The sequence below is a fragment of the Cebus imitator genome, unplaced genomic scaffold (genome assembly GCF_001604975.1).
Source record: "Cebus imitator isolate Cc_AM_T3 unplaced genomic scaffold, Cebus_imitator-1.0 Scaffold623, whole genome shotgun sequence".
Taxonomy (NCBI): Eukaryota; Metazoa; Chordata; class Mammalia; order Primates; family Cebidae; genus Cebus; species Cebus imitator.
In genome coordinates, this window is record NW_016107938.1 from 118,825 (window position 1) to 126,650 (window position 7,826).

General features: G+C 40.6%; 1 long non-coding RNA gene across 1 annotated transcript; it reads right to left on the bottom strand.

The window, feature by feature from the left end:
* Nucleotides 1-677: 677 nt before the first annotated feature.
* On the bottom strand, nt 678-3,193 carry LOC119469297. Its single transcript, XR_005198099.1, has 2 exons — nt 3,024-3,193; nt 678-1,666 (listed from the first exon to the last, which is right to left on the bottom strand). It is a non-coding gene; the product is annotated as an uncharacterized LOC119469297 (long non-coding RNA).
* Between the last annotated feature and the right edge of the window lie 4,633 nt (nt 3,194-7,826).

Consider the following 7,826-nt stretch of genomic DNA (forward strand, 5'->3'; position numbering starts at 1 on the left):
ACACATGTATTGAATAAATGAATTGGTTTCACATTTTATATATTGGGCTTCCTTTTTGCTTTGTTTCTAAAGGAAGTGTCTTGTGGGCAGTGGAGGTACACACTCAAGTGGCACGCGCACCAGCTCTCCCCAACTGGGACTCAGCTCATTTCAGTGTGGACTGCAAGTGCTGCCCGCCTGCATCCTGGCTTTGTCAGCTCCTAAATAACCTTCCCCGCAAGGCAGATGCCATGCTTCCTTTCACGTGGTGAGAATTACTTAATGATAATAATTATCATGGCTGTTTTACAACTGGCATGAAAAGAATTCATGCAGATGATGTTGCCTTTGAAAACTGTAACAGGATAAACTATTAAAAGTGTAACCACAAGAAAATACTTTGGCCAAAACCGGAGAGCCACAAGGTAACAATAGTACACGTGGTGCTTTGCAATACTTCCAACCACTGCTTTGTGTCACCTCCTTTCAGCCATGAGGAACAGCTCTGACACACGCCACCCCTGTGAGCAGCTGGGGCCTGTGATGATGACCGGGAACTCGCACTCTCTGCCTCAGCTTTTGGTGGCCATCTCTCATTGAAGGGCTCCGGGTATGTGGTTCAGTTTCATAAGCAATCCTGGGTCTGGGTAAACATGCTTGACTGATTAATGATAACAGCTCTTAAAACACCACAGACGTTTCCAGTGCCCAGAAATGTTTATTTTTTATACTAAATTAAATTCATTTTCCTTCTCATTCCCTCTAAGGAAAATGTTGACAAATTTAAATTCAGAGTGGACTGCTATATTGAAGATGGCCATGTGCCACAACCTCTAAACAGGCTACGGTTTGGGAATGTATTTCATCAGGAGGATGGTGGGAGGGAGGAGATTTAAGGGCTGGGAAGGAAAGCGGAAAGCCCTGGGCAAGCACCATGCCGGTGAACATTAGCACTGCACTGATGGCACTGCTCACAGAAGGAACGGTAAGTATTTTGTATTTACCAAATACAGTCATGATCAAAGGCAACTGATTATGGAATAATTTAAAATATCATCAAAAATAAAAAATCAAGTCCATCAAAAATAATCAAGTAGTCATCATGAGTAATAATTTCTTATAGCATATAACAAATACTTATCTATAATGGAAAAAGAAAAGGAAACAAATATTTATGGAATACCTACTTGTGCCATGCATCAAGATGCAGACAAATAGAAACATTATCTCCATCAAGCACATTTAAAAAATTGAAACAGAGTGGTTAATTTTCCCAAGGCAATATGGGCAGAACTAGGATCTAAGCACCAGCCTGTTGGATCCAGAGCCCATTTTCCATCTGTTTATGCATGTCTACACTGACGACATTAACAATAGATACTTATTTGTATGCAGTATCTATTTTATTTCTATAAATCATTCTGGCCATTTCGTGCTAATAAATTAATTACCTCTTTTAAAAAATTATATTCAACTAGACAGTCATCGCATCCTGACTGGTGTGGGTTTTTCCATATTATCATGGCGCAGGTAATTCCCACCAGCTGTAAGTTGTCCAGTGGAGAGATCCTTCCAGAAGAGTACGTCCTTCCAGAAGAGTACGTCCTTCCATGGACAGCTGTCCCTGGCTTCTGAGGATTATAGCTCAGCTGTATGATTTAGAAATATGCATGGACCGCAGAATGAGCTGGGGCAGGAAGACACATTCACATTATTGTGAATATCATTTTAAAACACTGAGCTGAAATAAACAATAGTTTGCAAATCAATTTCAAAGGACAATTACATATTGATGCTTCTCTTTTTTTTGTGACTAAATTTTTGTGAATTTAGTCACAGATGGATTTGCAAAGGCACCCACAGTCACGAATAAAACAGGAAGATGCACAGCACAGCTGTGAACCCTCTTCTAAAGGAAAATATTTGACTCCCTGTTCAGGATAGGCCATTACATGTGTTGGGTGAATCATGATGATTCTGATTTTTCCACATGTTGAAGACAGGCATATAATTCCTTCACTTCAGAAAATGGGCATAGATTTTAAGATTGAGGCAAGCTGACCATATTTATTGATTTATTCCTCAATAAGCATTTGATGCATTCTCAGTTCAGCTTCAGGATAACAGTTCAGCAAGACACTCACCCTGCCCTTGAGTAGCTCCATGTCCAGCATACAGGGCACAGATAAAAGCGGATGAGTGATCCTCATACATGATTAGTGCCAAAATATCAGTGAAACGCTATAAGCCAAAATGCTATAAGCCAAAGACTAGCTAGACACATGTGCGGTGATTGAGAGCAACCTCCCCTCCTTCATAAAACAAAAACGAAAAAAAAAATACTTGGCCTACCCTAGTAAACATAATTGTATAGTTAGCAATTAAATTCTTTCAGTTAAGGCTTTTTCTTCTGTCAAGAGGAACATGTTCCTGGAAAAGTCATAAAAACTGCACTACCAACTTTCTGAAACATTCCAGGCCTTTCTGTTCTGATGTCTCTGATCACAAAGAGCCTTTACCACAAATGGTCGTTTCCTGCCATCTCTGAATGTCAAATTCTTACTCATTCTTCAAAGTCCAGTAGAAAAGCTGCTTCCAAGAAGCCTCTGGAACCCGTAAGCTCTGTACGCCCTGAGCCCGCTTTCCTATAAATGCATTCCCTTCTAGCCTATGTCATGGCTATTTTTTCTGATTTTTTCTTTAGGAACACATGGCTCAGGTTGGGGCTATTTGAAAGAAAAAAGGCATATCTTCTTCTTTTTTTTTTTTGGAGAATCTCTCCCACCAGGGCAGCTAAGTTGGGGCCCTGAATTTCAAATGAAAGCCCTCAAGCTGTGAGTGGACCTCCCAACTCCAGGACAGTGGAGTCCAGGGCTTTCCAGGACTCTCCCCTCTCTGCCCACGTCCAGCCTCTGAAGAGACCAGACCATCCGTGGAGCCCTGGAGCACAGTACATAGGCGTCTCCCATCCATGAACCCAAGTTAGGATCACAGTGCACATGAGGGTCCTAATTAAGGTTAAACTGTACGAGATGGAACAATACCTGCTCTGTTTGGAGATACGGCAATGTATCAGTCTGCTGAGGCTGTGTCAGGCTGCAGTCACAAGCAGCTCCAAAATCCCTGGGGCGTCATGCAACAGAGGTGGCTCTCACTCCTATTACGTCCATGTTAGCTGTAGCTGAAGAAGCAGGCTTTATCCAGATTCATGCAGGCGTCTTGGAAGAAAAAAAAACAAAGGCAGATTGTTTTAATGATTGCCATTCTAACCAGCGTGAGGTGGTATCTCAATGTGGTTTTGATTTGCATTTCTCTAATAATCAGTGATGATGACGATAGACTGGACAAGGAAAATGTGGCACATATATACCATGGAATACTATGTAGCCATAAAAAATGAGTTTGTGTCCTTTGTAGGGACATGGATGAATCTGGAAACGATCATTCTCAGCAAACTGACACAAGAACAGAAAATCAAACACTGCGTGTTCTCACTCACAGGCACGTGATGAACAATGAGAACACATGGACACAGGGAGGGGAGCAACACCCACTGTGGTCTGTTGGCGGGGGGCACAAAAGAGGGACAGCAGGGGGCTGGGGAGGTCGGGGAGGGATAACATGCGGAGAAATGCCAGATGTAGGTGAAGCAGGGATGGAGGCAGCAAACCACATTGCCATGTGTGTACCTATGCAACAATGCTGCATGATCTGCACATGTACCCCAGAACCTAAAGTACAATTAAAAAAAAATAAAATTAAAAAAAAAAAAGGCAGATAACTTCTGTCATGCCATGGCACAGGACATTCACTTCTGCTCTCATTCCACTGTCAAAGCAAGTCACGGCCAAGGCTGACGTTAGTTGGCTGAGAGTGTATCACTTCCCTCAGTGGGAGAAGCCTGTCAGACGGTCAGTGAATATTTTAACAGCAATTTCATCTACCACAACATGTGAGAAAGATTTGGATGCTGAAGCAATCCAGAGAGAGCACCAGAGAGACCAGCAGGTCTCCGTTGAGTTTTAGTGGAAATACACTCATGTCATTGACTGGTTCTAGGCCTTAACTTTCTCATCTATGAAATCAGAGGTTTGGTATATGTGGTGTCAAGGTCCCTTCCAGCTCTGACACTGAGCCCAAAGCCTTGCAGAGTGGTGATGTATTTTGGTATTTTAGCAAGTGCCAGCATCATTTCTATATTTCTCAGAGACCTCAACAAGCAGGGTGCTTGGAAACATTTGCACATTTGCTGAATAAATAAGTTAAACCCTACGAATAACTTACATTGCTGTGAACTGATTAGATAATTTTCTGGAAGCCGCTTCGATGGATAGAAGATGCTAACAAACGTTGAGAGCTATGGGTCTGGTGGTGAAAAGACAGAAGACAAGAAGAGAAGCAGACAGACAGCGGCATCTGAGGACCACAGGGGAAGGCTGGCAGGTCGCAGCTGCCCACGCTCTGCAGGTCATTCCTCCAGAGCTGCCCTGGGATGGACAGCAGATGACAGCGGGTCACAGTTCTCGATTTCACTGTGGCTGGATTCCTTAACTTACAAAATCTAGAACCATGTACATTTTGAAACTATTGCAAATGGAAAGAGACTTTTTTTCTCGGTTCCTTGCTTTGTATTGGAAAACTAGGTAAAGAACACACTCCCAATCCACTAGAATTCAATGGCAGGAAATGCTGCAGTGTTGTACAAAAATGAAATTCCTGATTTTACTGTGAAAAGGAAATGATAGCTTTTTTACTCGAACAAAATACTCCATTTGCCAAGAAAATGTCCTCCACTGGAAGAAGCTGGCTAAGAAGAAATATACAGTCAGTGCTTTGGTTCCCATTCATTCTACCTTTGTGAAGTGATGAGAATTTTTAAAATATCTCTCCCATGATTTCCACAAATACACAGAATTGCTCTTTGAATAATTATAAAGCATCATTTGAATTTCATATTTGCTGTTTGGCTGGAGCGATGGCTATTCATCTTCTCTTTACCCAGGCCATTCTTCCTGCCCACATAATCACAGCTTAGAGAGACTGCTGGTGAGTTTCCTTCCTTTGCAACTGTGGTCCGCACTAGCTACCCAATCAGTTCATTTCTTGGTTGTAAGAATAAATACAATGTGTACATTTACTTCCTGTTTGCCCATGCAGCATAAAGGAGATCAAAAAATTTAGTCTGGTTTTAGAGGTAAAAAAGATTTAGGCTTAGAAGAGATAAAAGGTATCCCAAAGAATCGTGGCCGTCTGTTTTATAAGCTGGGATGCCACCGTGCTGCCCAAAAACCCAACCTTGTATTCCCTTCCTGCCTTAAGTTCACCCTGATGGGCTAGAAAGCTGCAAACGCTGTGATCTGAGAAGTGAAACAGAAAGCAAGTGAGGCGAAGCAGGAGTCTGTATACATGTTCCCTGAAGAATCCTTTGTTTTCATCTTCCCGTTTTCGGCTTTCAAGAGCTCCGGTCACACCAGTGATTTGAACATTTCAGAGAAACACAACTGAGGGAAGGAGCCTGGGCACCCTGCCTTGTCAGCCCCCTGGAAGACCTGGCTTCTTTCCTGACACTCACTCTGGGAGGGAAGACACCCCTGTTCCTGTCTGCCTGATGGCCAGTGGCTTCCCCGGTCAGCTAGGGCATGTTAGCAAGGCATACACACCGCTTGGGAAACATTGATTCTTAGGCCTGACACTTTAAATCAAAAGCTTTTAATCCTTTTCTCCAACTGACCAGAATACCGGTGTTTCAGGTGGTTGATGTTTCCCATGGGGAGGGGGGTTATAGGGAACGCTGATCAAGCTTATCGTATAAGATGGGAAATGCCACTGGAACTCTCAAGTGTCACTTCGCCACTCAGCATCCTGCCCTGAAGCACAGCCGTACCCTTGGTCAGAACATACAGCCCGGCCAGGCTGATCCAGGAAGCCAGCTCAGACTATTAGCATGCAGTTTTCCTTGGAGACGGGCCATCTTCACACTGTGCCTGTGTCCCCTCCCAGCCTTCGTCCCTGCTCCCTACCCACGACCCTGCCTAGGGTGCCTTGGATGGATCTCTTGCCATTTCCTGCATTCTGCAGGAGCACTAATTGAAAATTTGGGTGGCCTTGCTTATTTATTTTCCTGGAATGCAGTGGGTTATATTTTCATGGTATTTTCTCAGCAGTGCAGCGTTTCAATTTCAAACTACAACAATAAGAAGAAAAGCCAGTCCCCGTCAGCACGCAAACACACAACAGAAAAAAAGAAGCGTCCCGGGTTTGACTTGCAGTTCTGCCTTTATAAATTGTAACTAAATATAAGCCACCAGAGATGCCTGCTTTTTTCATGAAACCAAAAAGACAAATTTACTTCTTCAGGGAAAAAGGGAAAACACAGTGATGTGCTCAGTTGCTATGAAAAGCAAAAGATAAACAGGAGGTAATATGAAAAGTTATTTGGTACAATTGAACAATTGATGCTGAGTGTCTAAAATCATCATAAAATGATCTGGTTCTAATTTTTGGTCAGAATAATATTTAAAAAACTAAAATTAAAAAGGAGCTTTCTTCATCACCGTAGCACTGGGGTTCCATACAAATTTCAAAATGTCTATGTTGCACCAGCATTTTTTGTTAGGAATATGAAGGTTGACAGTGAAATATTTTATTTTCTCAGATGCTATACCATGTCACGCTAATAATCTACCACCGCTATAAACTTTGTATTGACTAACATTCACAGAAGGCTCTGTTTCAAAAGGATTTGTGTAAAAACACAATTTTGGCAAAAATTAAATTTATATACCTGGCTTACATAATTTACACCTTAAAACTGACTTTTGATTTCATCTTGGATGTATGCATCTTTAATTTCTAAACGAATACAGAGAGAAAAAGTTGTTAACATCTGATGCATTTTGCATGAAATACATTTTTAAAAAGATTTAGAATGGTTGAAAATACATACACGTTTAATAGACTTAGTTATCAAAGATGATTACTTTAATTCAATTCCCTGAAAATGTGTCCATTTGAAAGGCAAATACATTTCCATTTTTCAAGCTTTAAAATGAGGCTGTAGCTAGGTTATTTTCTTAATCTTGAGAGCTACTTTCTCTTGGTTTATATGCATTTCTGCCGCTGGTATAATTGATGAGCATGCTAATTGTGCATCAATTTACCTCGAAATGGAAAATAAGACCTTTCTGTGGAGCAAAAGGTGGCCATGTCTGTGAGCTGAAAGTAAATAGCTGGAAAAACATTGGATCTATCATTTGGGCAACTGATTTGAGAAAGAAAAGAAACTTCATTTGTACATATTCATCAAAAAAATTAATGGTATAAATTTGCTATTTTTAGTTACTTTTTATAAATTGGTGATAGCACTAAATTGTCAAATAATCAAATTTTATCTTTACATTTAAAAAATCATGTAAAGGTATCTGACTTCTTGGGTGAGAAAACATATTAATGCCTCACTGTAATTCATAAATAGAACTTTTTTCATACATATTTTGCCTTAAAACTAAAGATGTCCAAGAGGGGAAAAAATCTGCTCGGACTATGCAAATATTGCCAGGTTAAAGTACTTATTTTGAATATGTGAGCTAAATAACATAATTAGGGTTTTTCACATGATGCTGCTCATGCACGTGAAATCAGAATTATAAGATATGCTGTGCATATAATGGCAACATTTTATATTTTATAGATCTTCATAGACTATGAAAGTATTTTTACATATGTAATTGGGAATCATAATTCTCTGAGGTTCGCTTGTTTAAAAAGTATATTAAACTAAATAAGAAAAAGATAAAGGAAAATGTTTGTTATATTAAAAATATACACACAGTAATAGAACCAAGTAT